The 18,990-nt window shown below is 37.7% G+C and overlaps 1 pseudogene; it reads left to right on the top strand.

Moving 5' to 3' along the window:
• LOC109552305 (lysine-specific demethylase 4D-like) overlaps positions 1–18,990 on the top strand; it is a 359,102-nt pseudogene that overhangs the window by 324,000 nt on the left and 16,112 nt on the right.

Genomic DNA, 18,990 nt, shown 5'->3' with positions numbered 1-18,990 from the left:
GGATCAGGGAGTATTGACCCGACGCCACTCGCATGTCCCCCTTTTAGTAACATCTTAATTCCCATGGTATATTGATGACAATTAATGAACCAATGTCAATATGTTACTGTCTACTAAAGGTCAGATTTCCTCACATTTTACGGAATGTCCTTTTTTTGTTCCAAGATCTCATCTAAAATATCAAATTACATTTAGTTTTCATGTCTCCTTAGGTTTCTCTTGGCTGTAACAGATTCTCAGACTTTCCTTGTTTTTGACCAAAAGATTGTATAGAAACCTGACAGTCTGGGGGAGGATGCCCCTCTATTGGAATTTGATGCTTTTCTTATGATTATCTTGAGTTTCTCTGTTTTCTTTGAGGAAGATTACGGAGGGAATTTTGTCACATTTTAATCACATCATATCAAGGACATATACTATTAAAGTAATTTATGGCTTTTTTTTGGAGGAGCCACACCTCGCAGTTTGTGGGATCTTAGTTCCCTGGCCAGGGATCGAACCTGGGCCCTAGGTAGTGAAAGCGCGGAGTGCTAACCACTGGACGGCCAGGGAATTCCCAGTTTATGACTCTTGATGTTGACCTGGTTAAAATGGGGTTTGGCAGGGTCCACCTCTATAAAATGACTACCCCTCCCCGAGTCCCATCACCACTTGCCACTCTGCACCAGCTTCTCCCACGCAGGGAGCACTCTCTTCCTGTAGCAGGGAGTACTATATAATTTATTAACCAGTTCTTTCTTTATTTTATCTTTTAAGTAACAGACTTCTATTTTATTAATCATTTATGTTTTTGTATATGGTTGTTTTCCCTTTTGTTTTTTGAATTGTTTTATCATTTTTATCTTTTTTTTCTTTCAAATAATTCTGAGGTATTTTGGTTTAGTTTTTACTAACTACTTGCAGACAACAGAAAAATCAATAGATTTTTAGCTATTATATGGATATTGTTGTAGATGTTATGTGGATATTCATTTTTAAATAAATATGGTGGTGTTCCCATTTTTCATTATTGACTTTCAATTTTATTTCATGATTGAAATAAAAGATTGATTAAGAGGGTACTCAATATGTAGATTCTGTGGAATTTTTATTGAGATTTATTATGTGGTCTTAACAGCGGTATATTTTTGTAAATGTTTTATATGTGTTGAAAAGCATTTTGCTATGTGGTTGCTGCAGGAAATACAGTCAAAGTTGTTAACTATATTGTTTATACTTTTATAACAGTATTAATTTTCTTCTGTCCTCATGTATCAGTTTCTGGAAGAACGGTGTTTGAAAATAAAACCTCACACAATGATTGCAGATATGTCAGTTTTACCTTATAATTCTCAGTCTTTGTGTTCTGTGTCTCAGTGCTATGTGTCTAGGTGCGTAAAGTGCATCATTGTAATCTTTCCCACGAGTTTTTCTTTTTCATAACTAAAGCTGCCCTTCTTTTACCTTATAAATACATTCGATATTAATTGCTGCTAGACCAGGTTTCTTTAGTTTAATAATTGCTTGGTTTGACTTTCCCACTCCTTTTATTTGCAACCTCTTAGTTTGCTCTGTAAGACTGGTTTAAAAACTCAAAGGGGCGCAGACAAAGTGGGCTGATCAACGAGAGCAATTACCGTTGACTGGTGCTGATCAAATTATACCTTTGCCCAGGTAGAAAGCCAGAGCCGTCAGGACATGGGTCTGCATTTGGAGGCCAGCTGCCCAGAGAACACTGTCTCTCTCTCTCTGGGTCCTTGAATATCTCCAACTGGAATCAGGATTTTGTTGGTAGAAGGTAGGTCACTTTATTTCTGTAATTTGTGCTTATGAGCAAAAGAGTTATTTTCCTACCAGAAGTTTTAAAAAATGACACTATTTATGCATATATAGAGAGAGAGCGAGAGAGAGGGTACTATACATTGGGATATCCTTTCCTTGAGTTTTTATTTTTAAACTATTTTCCTACTTGTGAAGTTAATATTTTTCTTAATATTTTCTTGGTAAAAATCACAAAGATTTTCAGGAAAAAGCACCTCATTTAGTGAACTGTGATCTAATGGGAATGAGAGGGTTTCTAGAACTGGGTAAGGAGTGTGTCAGTTGGAAGGCACTTGAAAAATATGTGGGATCAAATTAGAGATTTTGATTAGATATGAGGGTATTAGATTTGGGGTGGTACTGATTGAATTGAAATTGGTGTGGGACATATATAGCCAGACTTTGAGCACAGCCTGTTTCATTCAGAGGCTGAATCCTTCAAGGAAACCATTTTCTGGGTCCTGTGTATCATCATTTGGAATTAAGAATTTAGACTGGCAGAAGGCAGGCACTGTTTTGGCCTGTTTTTTTTTTCCTTTAAAGCATAAAGATGAAAAGGATGACATTTTATACCAGAAAGCAACTTTTTTCCCCTGGTAAAATTCACATTTATTTATGCATTTAAAGTATAAGCATTGCATGCATATCATTTTTAGATTTCTTCATTGGGGCCATGTATTTCTGTTATTAAAGGGATTAAAACCTTTTTACTCTTTCACTTTATAATTGATTGTTAACTGGTGTATGGGATCTATAGATTTTGTTTGCTAACCAGTGTCTAGAAACTTGATTGAGACCTATATTTCTTTTTTTTTTAAAACATCTTTCTTGGAGTATAATTGCTTTAGAATGGTGTGTTAGTTTCTGCTTTATAACAAAGTGAATCAGTTATACATATGTGCCCACATCTATTCCCTCTTGCAACTGCCTCCCTCCTACCCTCCCTATCCTGCCCCTCTAGGTGGTCACAAAGCACTGAGCTGATCTCCCTGTGCTATGTGGCTGCTGCCCACTAGCTATCTATTTTACGATTGTAGCGTATGTATGTCCATGCCACTCTCTCACTTTGTCCCAGGTTACCCTTCCCCCTCCCATATCCTCAAGTCCATTCTCTAGTAGGTCTGCATCTTTATCCTCATCTTGCCACTAGTTTCTTCATGACAGTTTTTTTTTTTTTTTTAGATTCCATATATATGTGTTAGCATACAGTATTTGTATTTCTCTTTCTGACTTAACTTCACTCTATATGAGAGGCTCTAGGTCCATGCACCTAACTACAAATAACTCACTTTCGTTCCTTTCTATGGCTGAGTAATATTCCATTGTATATATGTGCCACATCTGCTTTATCCATTCATCCTGTTGATGGACACTTCGGTTGCTTCCATGTCCTGGCTATTGTAAATAGAGATGCAATGAACATTTTGGCACATGACTCTTTTTGAATTATGGTTTTCTCGTGGTATATGCCCAGTAGTGGGATTGCTGGGTCGTATGGTAGTTCTATTTGTAGTTTTTTAAGGAACATCCATACTGCTCTCCATAGTGGCTGTATCAATTTACATTCTCACCAACAGTTCAAGAGGGTTCCCTTTTCTCCAAACCCTCTCCAGCATTTATTGTTTGTAGATTATTTGATGATGGCCATTCTGACCGGTGTGAGATGATATCTCATTGTAGTTTTGATTTGCATTTCTCTAGTTAGTGTTTCTCTAATTGTTAGTAAAGATGTTAGAGCATCTTTTCATGTGCTTCTTGGCCATCTGTATGTCTTCTTTGGAGAAATGTCTAATTAGATCTTCTGCCCATTTTTAATTAGGTTGTTTGTTTTTTTGATATTGAGCTGCGTGAGCTGTTTGTATATTTTGGAGATTAATCCCTTGTCGGTCATTTCATTTGCAAATATTTTCTCCCATTCTGTGTGTTGCCTTTTTGCTTTGTTTATGGTTTCCTTTGTCATGAAGCTTTAAAGTATTTTTTTTTAGAACATTAAAGTATTTTTAAAAAGTAAATATGTATTAGAGCCTGGGGATAAAGGACCTAAAATAATTTTAATTGTTTTCTTTCAAACATATTCCAGAGATGAGTGTAATACTCTTTGATTTAGTTCATGTCTGTACAAAGACAGATTTATCTTGTCCTTATTGCCATATTGACTGATCTAATCACTTTCAACTTATGAAAGAAATATTAGTATTATGCATAAAGTATCTCATTTTACTCTTTGGAATATATTTTTTTACTGTTCTCATAAGAATAGTTTCTTCTTAAGCGTAGGTTAGCGTAATGATAATGTGTTGGTTTTAAACACAGGAGATTTCTAAGTACATATATGACGTTTACTTAAAATAATCTGGTCAAATAAGATAACGATTTTACATGATTTTTTTGAAATACGTAATGACAGCATCTCTTATTCACTTACAGTGATCTAAGTGACAGGCTTGTCTGCTAACCTTTTTTAACCACCGCGTGCAACAGGAACTTGTATTATTACTATTTTATAGATGAGTAAACTGAAGGTTAGCAAGACTAAGGAAATTACATTAGAGTACATGACAGGGAGGTTAATGGAGGATGTTGCCAAAAAGAATCCAAAATCTAGATAGCCTGCACTGCTTTGTTAAGGAATTTAGAATCACTATATAGTGCACTGGATTCCACTTAAGGTTTCTGAGTTGGGAAATCAAAAACAGAGTAGAGACCTTGGGAAATTAATCTGACAACATTGTTCTGTTTGAGCTCTCAAGCTTCCTGCCACTTGAGTTGACAGCAGTATTCCAAGAGTTCTTGGTCAAGACTGTTTTAAATCATTTCAGCCTAACAAGGTTGGATTATACACATTCTCTCCAAGCTGGTTAGCCAGCACAGCTATTTTGTACTGATTTATATATATTCAATTCTAGCCAGTCTTAGGTAGGGAATCATAATAGCTACTATTTATTGAGCATCTGCTTTTACCAAACCTTACAGTTCAGAGAGTCAGAAATCGCAGCTTAAGCAAAAAAAGATCTTATTATTTGGTGTTTCTGTGACCCAGCCCAGTACTTGACCCATGTTGATAATTTTAAGAGATGCCTTTCAGACTGAATAAAATATCTAAATGAGTATATATTAGTAAAGGACAAAAATGCTTTCTCTCTTTACTGAATTAAAGTTAAATAGTTTCATTTTGTACTCTACTGTTCTATTGTTTAAAAGAGTTTTGTAACTAGGTAATAACTATTCATCATCTAATAGTTGCTGTACTGTTCAATCATTTAAAGGTATTTATCGTATAAGTATTATGTGCCAAGTGCTCTGTCAGGCACAGCCCTTCCTCTTTGGAGCTTTCAGTCTAGAGATTCTGTAAGAGCTGATAACTAGTAGCAGATACAAGTGTATTACGTTTCCTTCGTTTAATATTTCTATTCTGAATCTCTTATTTCCTGCACTGGGAGAGGAAGAGGATGATCAGGTCACATTTTACCTTATCTACCTACCTACAAAGTAAAGCCACACATTTTTTGTGTATGGATGGGCGTATGGCACTATGAAATATTTCAAGGTGTTCTTCAAACAAAAGCTAATGAGGTTAATATGAGTCATTAGGTACAAACAAGGAGCCCAGAATGCTTTCCTGAGCACAAGCTATTGCTGTTCTTTTTGGGTCATAATCTCTGCTTTCTGGTATTGTTATTTATCTTTCCGTTTAGGTCCTGTCTTCCCCCTTTGAGTAAAGTTCTTCAGTAACAGTAATGATCTCTTATACCTCATAATCGCTTCTTTACTTAGCATAATGTCATCCATTCATTCAAAAGGAGGTTTCTATATGCGAGGCATTGTGATAACTCTGGAAACTAGACAGGAACATGATATGGTTCCTGACACCAAGAAGCTTAAAATCTGAAAGGGAATAAGAGAGTAACATGTGTAACAAAAGGCTGACACAAAATTAAGGAAAAGTAGAGATCAGTGTATTAGTAGCAAATGTCTATGAATATCAAGAAGACTTCACAACATAGGTATTTTTAAGCAGGATCTTTAAAGAGAGAAAAAATTATGCATATGAAAGTGGAAATAATACGTCCATATAAGAAGTTATGCATATGAAAGTGGAAATAAGATGTCCACATAGACGAGTTCATTTGCAATTTTGGACACTTTCAAAAATAAAGCATTATTAAACAGATGTTGTATTCATTTTTCCTTGGGAGTTTATGAGTCATAATGAATGTGTGAAGGAAGTAAATGGTGCAGGGTTGGGTAGAGTATTGTATGAAACCAATGTTTTTGAAATCTCAAGTAGGCACCGAGGCAAGATGTAGGGATGTCAGATTTTTCATTTGTCATTAGGTGACATAATACATAGTGAATTATCAAACAAATAGTTTTCCTTTCTAACATTAAAGTTTTTTTTTCTGTTTAATCATTCACCTGTTCGTTAATTGAAACAAATATCCATTCCTAGCTATCTTGTGCCAGGAATTATGGGTATAAATATGTATCAAATAAAGTCCTTGACCTCAAAAAAAAATTCACAGTATCCAGGAAGATAGACAAGTAAACACAGTTACAATATAGTATGATAAATGTTACAGTCAAGAAAAATAAGAATGTATCTTACTGGGTCTGGCATTCTTCTTCTTCTACAAGTCATTATATGAAGAGTCATCTACAAACTTTCCTCAATAGTCGAAGAAGGAAGTACAGTGTGATCTAATGCTTATCAAAGCAAACATGTGTCAGGTTTTTTTGGGGGGAGGGTGGGTGTTAATCAACTTCATTAAAGCTTAGTTTCTTCAGCTGTAAAAGAGAAATAGTAGCAACAGAAAAATCTAGTGTGGCTTGCCTCAGTGAGAATCCTGCGTACTGCAAGGAAGAGTAGCCCCTCCTCGCCGCAACTAGAAAAAGCCTGCATGCAACAACGAAAACCCAATGCAGCCAAAAATAATAAATAAATAAATAAATAAAAGAGAGCATCTTAAAAAAGAAAAGAAAAGAAAAATCTAGTGTGGCTTGCAAAACCACCTGTTAGATATTTCAAATTCTTTTGGGCTAAATCCTGATAATTAAATGAAATAATTCTGTAAAGCATATAGCAAGTGCCTGCCATGTGGAATGTGCTCATAATATTAATCAGTCATTAATTACTCTTAAAGCTATGTTTTCCCCACTAAACTGTAAGCTTCATGAGGAGAGAACGAATCCTTTCAATAAGATTTGACAGATGTTCATTTGTTCTCTGATTTCTTCAAATGTAGCCCAGCTCACCATAAGGGTATTAATTAAATTGTTAGGTAGTTGTGACATTGTTCAAAACCCTTCTTATATTTAATAAATATAATTTCCTTCAATTATACTCGCATCTGACCTTCAGAACATCTTTATTAACAGATGGTACTTAATAATGTTATTAGATGATCCTATATTTTACAAATGAGAAGATACATTCAGGTAAACCGAATATGTGACTCTCCAGGGTACAAGGCTTAGACAGGACCAGATCCAAAGCTTAAGTCCAAGTCTTCCAACTCCAAGCCCAGTGTTTCTCCCAATACAAGCAAAGAGCTTAGCAAATGCAGCCCATGCTCAAGGGAGGCAGTACAGTGGTTTAGAGTAAGGCACACTTTGGATTTTGTCTTAGCTTTGTGACTTTGAGTGATTTATCTCATCTCATTAAATTTCAGTTTTCCTACATGTAAAATGGGAAGGGTGATAGTATCAACCACGAAGGGTGCCGATGATTAAACGAGTTGATGTATATAAAGTGGCTCATTCAGAAAGTGCTCAGTAAGTATTATTCTTCCACCATTCTTGGTTAGATTTAACAATAGGAACATTAGGAGACATTTAATAAATATAAGCTATTGTTAGAAAGGGCTGAAGAAACTCCTTCCTTTCCTGTCCTAAATTATCTAGTAGTTGTCTTGGTTCACTGTTAACATTTTAATTTTCCCACATCACTTCACTTAGCTCAGAAATTCTTTATCAAAGTACCCAACATTCTCTATGATGTAGCCCCGTGTCTCCTCGCTCTCTCCCTGTTCGCTCCCTTTCCCAAAGCAAACTATCTGCCATTCCTTGACTATCGCTCTGGCTCCCAGACCCAAAGTTTCCTCTCATCTCCCCTGGTTCAAACTCTGCTGGTACTTCACGATTCTTTTAAATGCAATACTTCCATAAAGCACTCCTAGCTAGAGGCCATGCATGCAGTCTCCTTTACAGATTATAAAAACATCGTTGATTTTATAAAGCATGTAGTTATTGTCCTCCTTTAGGTATCATTGTTATAATTTTTTAAGAACTTATAACAGGGGTAGATTTATGTGTGATTGACTCTTCAGGTTAACTCAACAAAGACTGATTTCATACCCACAGTGTAAGAGAGTGCCAAGGGCAGCTCTGATATAAAAAGAGATGTACTCTCTGCCTTCAGTAAATTCCAATAATATTTCTTTAAAAATGGTTGTGCTATGTAAAGGGAGGAATAATTCTCTAATAATTGATAAGTATCAATGATCTTCATTAGGAAAAAGAGCACAGTGGTAACTGGTATTGACACCAAAATTCACTCCCTGAATATCCAAAGCAGTGCCAGAACTGGACACCACCGTTTTCTACTTGAATTTACTCTTTTTAGGGCTATAATAGTATTTAATAGGATTTCGGATCTGAAAAAAGTTCTTGAGGAATAGTTTAGTCTACCAACTTGCCTGGAACATGCATTTTCCTAGACAGACAAAAGAGAATCGTTCTATTGAATTACGGGGTACTTAGTGTTCTTTTTCTGAATCGATTTGTGGTCTGGAAGTGGAGAAAGGAGAAGAGTTTGTTCTTTGCTTCCTCCTTCCCTTTCTTCCTTCTTTTCCTTTTATTTTAAAATAAGGGCTAGAAATTTTCAAGCTAAACTTTTTTTTTTTTTTTTTTTTAAGCACCCCTCCGAAGGTGCCGGGTTTTTTTCTTCTGGGGACTGATGCTGCCTCTTGCTCTCCGGGATTGGTTGAGAGTAAACTAGAAATACTTTCAGGGTCGGAGAAACTGGGAGTGCCCTGGGAGTGCGAGTGGACTCTAGGCTGCAGAACTGCTAAGAGCGGCCCTCGAAGGAGGAAGCCTTTGCCCCTTCGCTCGCGAGGCAGCAGCGGGGGCGCACCGCAGAGGCACCGGTCCCCGGAGGCCCCGCGGGCCACACGGTGAGATGTGGAATCCCCCTGCGCGAAACCGAGTCGACCTTTGTCGCCTGGCGCCGCGCGCGCTGGCTGTGCGCTGGGGCCCTGGTGCTGGCCGCCTGCCTCTTCGTCCTCGGCTTCCTCTTCGGTACGGGGCCCTCGCCACGGACAACCCTGAGCCTACCCGGCTGTTTGGCGGTTCGCGGGACTCCGTGCCAGCTGCCGCGTGGGGCCAGCTGCTGGTCTCCCGGTCTCCCGGGGGGTGGGGGGCGGTGACCGGGTTGGGGGAACGTGGGGACGAGCACCCGCGAGTTAGGTAGGAGTTGCTGGGGGCGGTGCACAGCTGGGTTCTGGACGGTCTACTGTAGGACAGTCACCCAGGGTAAGGAGTAGAACGGAGAGACTCAAAGTGAACTTGAGAAAGTTCCAACTGCTGAGGCCCTGCGAGCAATCGGTACGCTTTAGCAGGAGCGCCGGATCTCTGGGGGCATTTGCTAGGTCGTCCAAGGAGCTTTGCCAGAAACGACTCTTACCTGTTTGGGGTCTTTATCTAGTGCCTGTGCCTGGACCTGCTTCGTGTATACAGTAGGTAGAACTCAGGGCACTGCTGCGTGGGAGCCCTATTGTCTCATTCTTTCGTCCTGGGGAGTAAATAAATAGGAACATTTAGGAGATAACTGGCTGACACTGTCAGTGCTCTGAACAGATCCTTAATAGCAGTTCTTGAGCGTTTTCCCCTGTGTATTGATTTGCAGACTTAACCCAACTCTCCATGATAACCAGGGGGCAGCACAGATTCGCTGAGACTCTTTTAAATTCTAATATTAACTCTGCAACTTCTCTGTGTCCTTGAGCGAGTTACCGAGTCTCTCTGAGCCACAGTTTGTCAACCTTTGTAAGAATACTATCTGTAACTTAGTGGGAATCGTAAACGAAATAGCATCTAAAGCTCCTGGCACAGTACTGGGGTATTGGCACTTTTTCAAAATTGTTTCCTGGTGAGGAGATGCTTCTAACTGGACATTAATGCACAGGACTAGCGTTAAGGTATAGCCTGATAGTTCGGCCGTACTCTGAATTCTGGGTCCCATTCTGGGATTTAGAAGACCAGGGCATAGACCAACTAAGCTGGCTCAAATTCAGCCTCTTCTTGCTTGTTGTGTAACCTTTGAGCCACACTCTGCTCATAACTAGCATGTGGATATTAGGGTTATTGTGGGGCTTAGATAAGTGTGCTCGTTAAGGGCACACTTCAACTCGAGTTTCAGTTTTCTCAGCTGTACAACGTGGGCAAGGGTAGCATGAGGATTAAGATCTTCTGCATCTTTTAAAAGCATTTTATTCGTCCCAGTATAGCCCTCAGCCCCATCCCTATATTCACTGCTCAATGGCTGTGGGTTCTTTATTAATGTTTGTTAATTTTTCTCCTAGGATTCTCTGCTCCCTCCCTCCCACAGGCCTCCGTCCTCTTTATCCAGCTCATTTTTTAGATCTCGATTCAAGCATTTCATCTTCCGAGTGCCCTTATCCTACAGTCTAATCCAAGTCCCTTTATTTTACATACTGGTGGAACTGTATTTCCATTTGCTGCCAACCATTTATTTCAATATGCGTGTATATATGCATGTGTGTAACGTGTATGTGATTAATAACTGGAAAGCTCCATGAAAGCTAGCTGGGTGATTTAGGTAACCATTTTATGCACAGATCATATCATTTATCTAAATAAACTATGTCACGAAGCCAACTACCAGGGCTAATGGCTGTACGCGATCTGGCTACCCATTGCCTCTAGTCTCTGTATTCACTGTGTGTCTTGCAGAGATGTTGGGTGAATTGGAGTTTCACTGTAGCTCTCTGAAGCTGAACTTTTGAAGCCTACTTCAACTGCAAGCACAAAATATTTAAGCATATTTGGCTTTAGTTTCAGAACCAGAACAAATCACAAGTCTGAATTGCCTTCAACTCTTTGAAATAATTTATGTACTTGAAATATACTCATAATTAATTCATTACAAACATTTACTAAATGCTTATTCTGGGTCAGCAGAGGCGTCGTCACTGGGGATAAAAGGTTTAAGGAGAAAGAAGGTGGATCTCCTCTTTGCCTTCATTTTTCCCATCAGTTGAACCATCTTCAATTTTAGTGCTAATTTCATAAAACATTTCTTAGAATAACAGCAATGCTTATTGAAATTGGATTAAAAAATATGTTGCAACTGATTTGTAATTAAGTGTGTCTGCATGATTTTTTTTCCAATGGAAGTAGGCAAGAGCAATGAAACTTCAGAAAATCTCAGTTAATACCAGAGGTCATTGATGTTTTATATATGATAAATACAATAATAAGGAGAGATAGGCCCTGTCTATAAGCTCATATCTCATTCCTATATTTGTTTGTATTTTACAGGATGGTTTATAAAATCCTCCAGTGAAGCTACTAACATTCCACAGCATAATGTGAAGAAAGCATTTTTGGATGAGTTGAAAGCAGTGAACATCAAGACATTCTTGTAGTAAGCATATACTTAAAAGTTTATTATTCTGTTTAGAAGTTTTGATCCAATATTTCATAAACAGAAACTGACTTTTTAAAAAGGTTTTATTACTGAAGATCTTGTATCATGTTTCATCTGGAGAGGATTGTACCTTCAGCTGAACTTTATCATGATAGATGTTTTAAAGCAGGTGTCACTAAACTTTTTCTGTAAAGGTCCAGCTTTTGTAGGCCAGCTGATCTGTGTCCCAACTACTCAGCTCTGCTATTGTAGCACCAAAAAAGTGATAGTAAATACGTAATTGAATAAGTGTGACAGTTTTGATAAAACTTTATTTGTAGGCACTGAAATTTAAATTTCATATAAATGATATGTCACAAAATATTATTCCTCTTGATTTTTTTCACCTATTTAAAATGTGATAACCATTTTTAGCTTGTGGGCTGTACAAAGAAAGGAAGTGAGCTGGATTTGGTCAGTGAAACATAGTTTGCTGACTCCTGTTTCAGAGGAAGATAGTATATTTTAGTCAAAAGAATAAATTTTGGACTTCGAAGTCAGACATACGCAAGTTTAAATTCCATCTTCGCCCACTGATATTAAAGTAAGTTTGAGTGAATATTTAACCTTCCTGAGCCATCATTTTCACCTCTATAAAATGGGGATAGTGATATTGTTCTGATGAGCATGAAATTAGAGAGCATATATGTGACCTAGTGTAAAAACCAGCTCCCTATTTCCTGAAATAGCTATCCCTGGTGTAGGGAAAAAGGGGTAAATGAGTAAATATAAAAAGTATTTGCAAGGCTACTAAAAATAAAACACTTTTATTGAATAATTGATTGGAATACTTAGCTTTTTCAAAGTGACATACTTGAAGTCCTGATAACGATTAAAGGACTGCTTAGTGAATACAAGTTATAATTTTATGTAAAAACAGTCAAGTAAATATATATATATGTATAGATGTACATACACTTAGTCATACAAACACATATGTCTATTTAATTATGATAGAATTAAAACTATGAATAAAATTTGCTAGGGCACCTATCAAGTCTTTGGAAGGGCCATTTCAAGTGAGAGACCGAGAAGCTTAAATTTTGTGGAAATCCTTCTGCCTCTTGCACTTCTTTTACTATAATTATGTATAATAGGTATAATAAAAGTGGAAGTCTGGCGAGATATAATCTTCACTCCTAGACAGGGGTGCTGCCTCTGCTTCATTTTTCCTTTTCTAACCTGTGAGATGGAGTGACCAGCAAAGAAATAAAATGAATGCCTGCCTCTAGCTCACTTTCTGGGCCGTCAGCTTCTTGCTTATTCTCCGTGGCCTTGACCAAGCTCCTCTAACTGTTTAGAACTCAAGGATTTGCATCATTAACAAGCAAAAGAAAGAGATTAACAGAACCCCCCACTCACCCCTCCAAGGACCACAGAACCTCCAGAAGCCTCCTGGACTCTCCAGAATTCCAATTTGCCATTTGTCCATCAGAGTGCTTTCAGTCTATTTAGACCCTTAGGTCAGGGGTCATTAGAGCCTCAGATCCTCTGTCTTGTTCCCCTTTCTAATCCTTCGCTTTACTACTAAAAATGCTCTACTACTTCTAAGTCACCTGACTCTCAATAGTGGCTGGGGCGGGGCGTTAAGTAAGGGCTGCCTTTTCAGTCTTCCTTGGGGTGCAAGGTTGTCCTGTGTTTTCCCTTTTGTTTTGTAACATCTAGTTAAATTCTCAGATCTGTTCACTATTTTGCATGTCTTTAGAGGGAATTTCCTTCTCCACCCTGTTCTGAAAGACAAGATTATTTCAGAAGAGTGTCTTAGCTTTCACTGATCTACATTTGAATACCAGTTCCGTCTTTCACTGGCTGTCTTTAGGTCATCTAACTTCTCCAAGCACTGTGCATTTGTAAACTAGATGCAATGTATGAAAACAGGAATACCAATAGCTCCCTTTATTAACTGAGATAACATAATGATCCTTGGAACATATATAAACTTTTCTAGCCAGACAGAGATGTATGAGCCTATTTGTTTTGTTAATACATGTTGTTGGCTATTTTGGATAATTTGTAAATTATTCTTCTTATTAGAAAATAACTGGATATTCTAATAGAATCAAGACAGTGTGACACACTTCTCAATTGATTAAAACAAAAAAAAATGAACTTCTGTTTCTTAGCAGTTGTCTAATTGAGCCTCAAATCTTTGTGAATTAGTGAGGTAGCAATATTCTCCCCATGTATGGATGAGAAATTGAAGACATGGCTAGGATTACACAACAAGTTAGTGGCAAAACCTGTAATGCACTGATTTTGTGGCCAGTTGATTTATTTATCCTTGGAAACAAATCTTTTTTCCTACTCATCATTTTCAGGATTAACTTTGCTCCAAATGAGTGGGTTCTAAACCTGATCATAGAACACCATTGCATCTTGGTGGGTAATGACAAAACTTGTACCAGGAATTTCACTCATAATGTTACCTAACCAAACTTGGGTCTGCTAGCCTGCTGTGCAGCAAAGCCAGTCTACTGCCACCAGGTTGAGGTGAAGGAGTCCAGCATTTACTGTAGGGCGTCAAATAGGGAGAACAGACAGCTTATGCTCAAAAGACCAGAAATCCCAGGTGGCTTTCAGGGGAGGGTTTTTTTTCTTTTTAAAGCATTATATATAATTCCTTCTCTCCTTTATTATTTTTTTTATTTTTTATTTTTTTTTTTGCGGTACGCGGGCCTCTCACTGTTGTGGCCTCTCCCATTGTGGAGCACAGGCTCTGGACGCGCAGGCTCAGCGGCCATGGCTCACGGGCCCAGCTGCTCTGCGGCATGTGGGATCTTCCCAGACCGGGGCACGAACCCGTGTCCCCTGCATCGGCAGGTGGACTCTCAACCACTGCGCCACCAGGGAAGCCCTCTCCTTTATTTTTATAGGCAAAATACTTTGGATGATCCTAAAATATTTTTCCCATTTGATTTTTTTTAACGTTTTTATTGGAGTATATTTGCTTTACAATGGTGTGTTAGTATCTGCTTTATAACGAAGTGAATCAGTTATACATATACATATATCCCCATATCTCTTCCCTCTTAAGTCTCCCTCCCTCCCATCCTCCCTATCCCATCCTTCTAGGTGGTCACAAAGCACCCAGCTGATCTCCCTGTGCTATGCGACTCCTTCCTAGCTATCTAAAGGGGAGGGTTTTGAAAGGCAACATTTGGGGTGAGGGTTGCAGCTCATGGACTTTACTCTGATTGGTTGCTGGTGAGGTAACAGGATGATGTTTTGGAAATCTGAATCATCAACCTTCTGGTTCCAACTAGTCTAGGGTCTGTGTGATTCTGGTCAGCATGTAGTCACCATCCTCCACCTGGGTGGGGTTCTTAGTTTCTGCAGAACAGCCCAAAAATGTGCATCAGGTTGTTATACTGTTTAAGCTATCATTACTTTCTTGCTTGACCGCTTTTCCTTTGTTTCTCTATTCCCTCACTTCCCTAATTAGTAACTGCTTGAGTCTGCTCTTTGGAACCCAAGGAAGGCCTAGAAGACTAAAGCCTTTTACTACAAAAAAGAAATGGGGGACACTGAGGGGCTCTTGTACCTGGGAGGGGCCTGCAGGGTACTGCTTGGTTTCAGTGCCCCCTTTTCTCTGATACTTCTTAATCCTGAGAGGACCAGGGGCAGAATGAGAAAGAGAATAAAGCTTTGGCTAGAGAGGTTAATCATAAACTTGGCAGGGGAGCTCGGTTTTAGGGGGACTCAGTTTCAATAATAAAGTCTAATAATGATCTCCTCTGTGTGTGTGTGAGCAGGTTCAAGACTCCCATAACAATTCTTCTCTCATGTAAGAATAGAGTTATAGCTGTGACTTCAGGAAATATGCATAATCTGCATCTAGTTCTGTTACAGTTTGGATTTGTGTAATATGGAAGAAAATAGCAACTTGTTGGCTATTTTCTGTTTTCTTTGCAGGTATCCATTGATGAAGGAATATATAGACTCCTCAGCTGGCTCTTAAAATTGTGTTCTTTTCATTACTTTATTTTGTAAATACATATTAGAAATCCCATGTAAGGTTTTTTTGTTTTGTTTTGTTTTTGTTTGTTTTTTTGCGGTACACGGGCCTCTCACTGTTGTGGCCTCTCCCGTTGTGGAGCACAGGCTCCGGACGCGCAGGCTGAGCGGCCATGGCTCACGGGCCCAGCCGCTCCGTGGCATATGGGATCCTTCCGGGCCAGGGCACGAACCCGTGTGTCCTGCATTGGCAGGGGGACTCTCAACCACTGCACCACCAGGGAAGCCCTAGAAATCCCATGTAAGGTTTTAAGCCCCTAAAAATTTATTGGATGAGGGCTGAGCCTGCGCGTCCGGAGCCTGTGCTCCGCAACGGGAGTGGCCTCAATGGTGAGGCCCGCGTATTGCAAAAAAAACATTTATTGAATGAGACTTTTAATACTATTTTTGTAAATACAATTTAAATGATTTTAATATAATTATAAAATTAATCACCAGAATCCCCCTCCTCCTTTTTTTTTAAAGATACACAATAGAATCAAACATTTGAAATTGGGATCATAATAGCCATTTTGGCTATTAGTTTTTTTTAAATCACCATCAGGATGGAAGTATGTTGAGTTTAGAAAAATCTACATATTTAGAACCAGAAATTCATGAAGTTCAAGAAGTTCATGAGCTAGAAATAAATCGGTGTCTTATCATGATACATGATGCTTTGTCGTATGGGATTTTTTGTTTTTTCTTGAAGGGGTTTGAAAATACCAATGAACTGAATCTTCAGGGAAAGAACAAATTTCCAAGAAAGAGAAATTTAAAACAAACAAAAGCACCAGTATCTGGACATATTAAATGAGAAATTAATCTATTCATGAAAGTATTTGTGGTAGCTAAAATCTTAGCCACATAGTTTATTTGTTAAAGATATTTGTGGTCAGACTAATTCTTATCGTTGATTTTAAGTATTATACTTACTTAATAAGTAAATGCAGTACAAAAGATTCAGTTTGAGCTTGTGTAAGTATGTTCAGATTACTCCTTAAAGAAGGCACTTTAAAATGGTTGCTAATCAAAAGGTTTCTCACTTGGCTCTAACTTTCAGTATTTAAAAATAAATGTAATTATTAGTAGTTCTTGGCATGTCACAGCTTGATCTTTGGATGAAAATATTTTTATCTTCCAATTATATTTTACAAGGTGAAGTAAACAGATAATTCCATGAAAGTTCAAACATGCATTCTTTCTTAAGAAAGAATATAACACTTTCCTCATCTGATATATAGAGATACATCTTCAGGACTGCATGTAACAATTCTCTACAAAGATCAGTTTTTTCTAATTTTTCTCTTGAATGAGTATAAATTGGAGCATGAAAATTTCAAAACACACTTGAAAATCTATTTGATGCAATAATAGTGCCATTTTGCTTTTTTTTTTTTTTTTTTTTTTGCATTATGCGGGCCTCTCACTGTTGTGGCCTCTCCCGTTGCAGAGCACAGGCTCCGGACGTGCAGCCTCAGCGGCCATGGCTCACGGGCTCAGCCGCTCCGCGGCATGTGGGATCTTCCCGGACCGGGACACGAACCTGTGTCCCTTGCATCCGGCAGGCGGACTCTCAACCACTGCGCCACCAGGGAAGCCCCCACTTTGCTTTTTTAATGTATAACACCTCAAAGTATTTTTTAATGTAAATCAGCCTTATTTGGTTGTTGATTTAAGATAAAGTCTGACTAAAAATTTCTAACCACTTTCAATTTTTGTTCAACAGTAATTTTACACGGATACCACATTTAGCTGTAACAGAACAAAACTTTCAGCTTGCAAAGCAAATTCAATCTCAGTGGAAAGAATTTGGCCTGGCTTCTGTTGAGTTAGCCCTTTATGATGCCCTGTTGTCCTATCCAAATAAGACTCATCCCAACTACATCTCAGTAATTGATGAAGATGGAAATGAGGTAAAAAGAAAGAAAGAAAAAATAAGTCCCCCTGGTCTACTATTTTGAAATACCTTAGGTGAAAGAATGCCCTCTACCATGTCCAAATACTGATAGAAATCAATATTGACACTTGTGAATGATGCCTTTTATAATCTTATTACTGGTGCCAACTCTTTCTTATGATGTTTGAATTTATGTGATGTTGGAAAGATTCTGAAAAATTGATGTTTCATGACATTTGCTATTTTTTAGTATTGTACACTAATATAAAATATGATACATTAGTAAACTTCTAAGCAACTAAATTGATACATTTTTGAAAGGTTTGGACTATAAAAGATCATGCATAGATTTGAAGATGCTAGAAAATTCAGAGAAGTGCTGTTTGAGCTAGCAGGTTTTTATTGGTACTTAATGATTAAATCTCATATGATCATGTGTTCAGCTCTGTGCCCAGAACTTGGGTGTGGTCATTTGGAAGGAGGAGAATTTGGAGAGAAATACTATAGAATTATATCTACACTAAAGAATTTACAATCTTCTTTGCTAGTTAGGGCACTTAGGAAAGAAGATAATACAAGTAATTGAGGTATTTCTTATCACGATATATATTCAATATGAAAGCTCATAAAATATAACTCAATATTCATCCCTATTTGCCTTACAGCTACCATATTTAAAGTAGCCCCTTTTACTCTGGAGAGCTTCTTTCAGTCCTTTGGATAGCTGGGCCTTTTAAATTGCATATAGCTTCAGATATGTCCAGTTTGATCAGTCAACTAAAAATGTCATGTGATTTAAGTATATATAAATTTTTAATCACCTCCCCTTATTGACTAGTGAATCAGCCTCTTCTTAATGATTAATATGTTGTTTTACAGTCAGTGATGTAATCCCATGCTAAATTTCCTAATACGAGTTGAAAGTTTCCATATTCAATATTTTCAATTATAGTAGTTAATACAGTTTAACTTTTAAAAATATTATCAAACTATTTCAAAATTTTAAAAATTTTTTTAAGGTAGGTATGGGGAATACTGATATACTTCCTATGGTCCCATAACCTTTATTAAATAAGCAGGGGCATATCTATATAATTAAGTATTAAGGGGTCTTTAAATGTATATTTAGGAAGATTATTTAATGATGTAATAAAATATTGGTAATGTTAAAAAAATACACATACTTAAACCAAATTTGATCTATCAAATTTGGCAATTGTGTGCAATGAGGAAAATAGCAAACTTTCAATTCTCTTCTTTTTTCCTTGCTCTTCACTTCCAATTTTGACTGTACCTTTGCTATTATTTCATTTCATTGTTTCTTTTTGCTATTATAAGCACTTATGAAATTTCTAAAGCCTGTCACTCAATGTAAACCTATCTTGTAGAAGTTTCATTTTGGAGATTTTCCTGAATGGTGTTAGCTGCCAAAAGCTTATTAACTTTTTTGGAAGTTATATCATTGAATCATTTTTATTTTTACCCAAGTTTTACCTGCACATAAAGAATCACACAGTTCTCCAAAGGGCCCCTCTATATCCCCCTTCCCTGAGGCAATCACTGTTCAACACTGAGTTGATTCTTTTGGTAT

The sequence above is a fragment of the Tursiops truncatus genome, chromosome 8 (assembly GCF_011762595.2).
Source record: "Tursiops truncatus isolate mTurTru1 chromosome 8, mTurTru1.mat.Y, whole genome shotgun sequence".
NCBI classification, from domain to species: domain Eukaryota; kingdom Metazoa; phylum Chordata; class Mammalia; order Artiodactyla; family Delphinidae; genus Tursiops; species Tursiops truncatus.
The sequence above is the reverse complement of the archived record's forward strand: the minus strand, read 5'-3'. Positions and strand labels throughout refer to the sequence as shown.